Below are 2,915 nucleotides of genomic sequence, written 5' to 3' on the forward strand. Positions count from 1 at the left end.
AGGTATATATATATATATATATATATATATATATATATAGACTTCCTGTAAAGATCTAGACTCGCCTCAGTTCAAAGCTGTTGCTCATTGTATCTGTTGTTACTTTATTGAGTACTTTATACTTTATTGAGTTATTGAGTACTTTACATTACTCAATAATGTGTCTCTCAATGTTTCTGAATAAAGTCAGATAGTAAGATAACTTTTCCTTCTTAATCTCTTACCCCATGAGGGCTGATCATAACACTTTACAACCACTTTTCAGATTACACTATAACAATGTATAGTGTAAGTCATTATAAATGCTTATGTTTACACATGAAAATCTTTACATTTATTCATGAAACTTTACATGGTTCCTTTCTTTACGCTTCTTTTTCTTTTTCCCCAACTCAAGCCATCTCTCCCGCCCAACACAGTCTTTAAAGAAAATATAAATTTGTTCCTTCTTCAATTCCAAATACTTAATTACTTAATACCGGCATTCCGGCATTCAGAATGCCACCACCCTATGAAGTTCATCATAATTTATTTAATCTGTAGCCTAAAAAAACAGAATGTTTTCCTGAGTCGTAGTGGGAGGACCACAAGTTACTTCGATGTGTGTGAACACAAGTTACTTCGTGTGTGTGTGTGTGTGTGCGCGATAACATCAGTGTATCTGTTTTGGTAGGTTTCCCTACACAATCACCTACAGAGAACGATCCGTCACTCCCACTTGAGTGAGACAGTCTAAGGTTTGTTCAAATCTTTTTATTTTTTTTATTTATTTATTTATTTATTTATTTTACCTTTATTTAACTAGGCAAGTCAGTTAAGAACAAATTCTTATTTTCAATGACGGCCTAGGAACAGTGGGTTAACTGCCTGTTCAGGGGCAGAACGACAGATTTGTACCTTGTCAGCTCGGGGATTTGAACTTGCAACCTTCCGGTTACTAGTCCAACGCTCTAACCACTAGGCTACGCTGCCGCCCCAAATCTATTTAATTCAAATCTGTGGTTTTATTTTGCATGTTTGACAGACCAATTTTATAGTCATGTTAGTGCAATTTCCAGAGTTTAGTTACTCATAACATTGATTGCCTCAGTAATAGACACGCAGGCACGGACACAGACACACAGGCTGTGCACACACACACATTCTTTCTTTCACTTCCTTTCTTGTCCATGGACACCCATGGATAACCTCTTTATGGAGGGGTTTTCGTCCCCCCCCCCCCCCCCCCCAACACCACCAACATCTCTCTCCCCCTCCACCCCGTCTACGAGTGTTCAGATTCCAGAAACGAAATGCTGCTGTTCTGTGTTCTACCTGGCCAACTTTCTCCTCCTACCCCTCAATACCTGGGTCCTGTGGTTCGGAACCAGGCCGACAGTTTCCACAGCAAAACCAACGACAACAGACATCTTCACCTGTGATCTGGCTGCTATTGAGATAATCAACAGCTTTGAAATGTTCTGCAAAATAATTGTCCACTACCTGAATGTGGTTGTACTGATGGTCATCACCGTGGTAGAGAACGGCCTTATCACATCTGGTAGATCTCTGTTCCACTGATGTACCTGTCTGGAGCGCTACCTGGTTGTGGTCCATCCTGTGGCATAACTGAGGCTCAGAGCTCCCCGGAACGAGTGGGCAGGGCCTGGGGTTGTCTGGCTAATCAGTCTGGACTGGGTTGGGGGTGGTAGCATGGTACTTTCCATCCTTTCCAACCAAACCATTTTTCGGGAATGTTCCTACTCGCTTTTACGATCATGTGCTTCTACAGCTTGGCCATTCTGAGATCTCTGAATGGTCCAGGGCTGGGGGGAAGGGGTAGGGAGTGACCAATCAAAGATGAAGGCGTTCAGAACAATCGCGGTCGTCCTGGTGGTGCTAGTGGTCGGTATCGGGTCGTGTCTCTGTTGAATGAAGTGCTTTTGTACAACAACGTTTGCATAGCTCGCTCAGTCACCTATGCGTTGTCCTTTCCAAGCAAATTCTGTTCAGCCTCTTTTTTTTTTAACGTGACAAGTTTGGAAAACTGCCTTGTCTTCAAAACCCTAAAACTAGGGACTAATATTCTGCAGGTTTGATTTTGATAGTTGGTATTGGTATTTTATTAGGATCCCCATTAGCTGTTGCAAAAGCAGCAACTACTTTTCCTGGGGTCCGCATAAAACATAATACAGAATGACATAATTCAGAACATCAATAGACAAGAACAAGCTCAAAGACAGAGCTCAAGGACAGAACTACTTTAAAGCTGTTTAACCCTTTTTGTTTGTGGCAGGTAACCTACCTGACTTCCTATGATACCTTACAGCCATTGTGCAAACGTTACTACAAAATGTCTTGCACAACTAGCTCAATTCGTTTTTATCAGTATATTTTGGGATTCCACTACTGTAAACATCTTTTGCCTGATGACGTGCAAGTGAAGCAGAGTGAATTTGTTTCAATGTTTCTTCTACTTGCCTCCGCAGCTCGTATACCTTTAACCTTTTTCAAAGAGCCGAGGAGGCGAGTAAAACAGGAGATTCTCCCCATGAGTTCATCTGACTCTGGGTAAGTAGAAATAAGGCTTTAACAAAGATGGATACTCTGTCTGGCACTGTGACAAGCATCACAATAGGATTTCTATTTCCTATAGGCCTACTTTCTATTGCAATGGTGTTGTGTATCTGTTACAAGACTACGTGCTTGATTTAAGTCCTAAATGTTGTCAATAAAGGAAAATGCTTTAAGATAAAATTATTTTATTAATTGTATTTACACTATAAGTAGTATCAAGTCATATATATAGTATTTCAAGTTGTTACTTGTGCTTAATCTTGAAAGTTATAACACATAAGCTTCAGAATATTTACTCCTGATTGATGCAAACATAGCTCAAGACTTGTAGACTACAGTAAACCAAGAGAAGGGTCATC

The sequence above is a fragment of the Salvelinus fontinalis genome, chromosome 37 (assembly GCF_029448725.1).
Source record: "Salvelinus fontinalis isolate EN_2023a chromosome 37, ASM2944872v1, whole genome shotgun sequence".
NCBI classification, from domain to species: Eukaryota; Metazoa; Chordata; class Actinopteri; order Salmoniformes; family Salmonidae; genus Salvelinus; species Salvelinus fontinalis.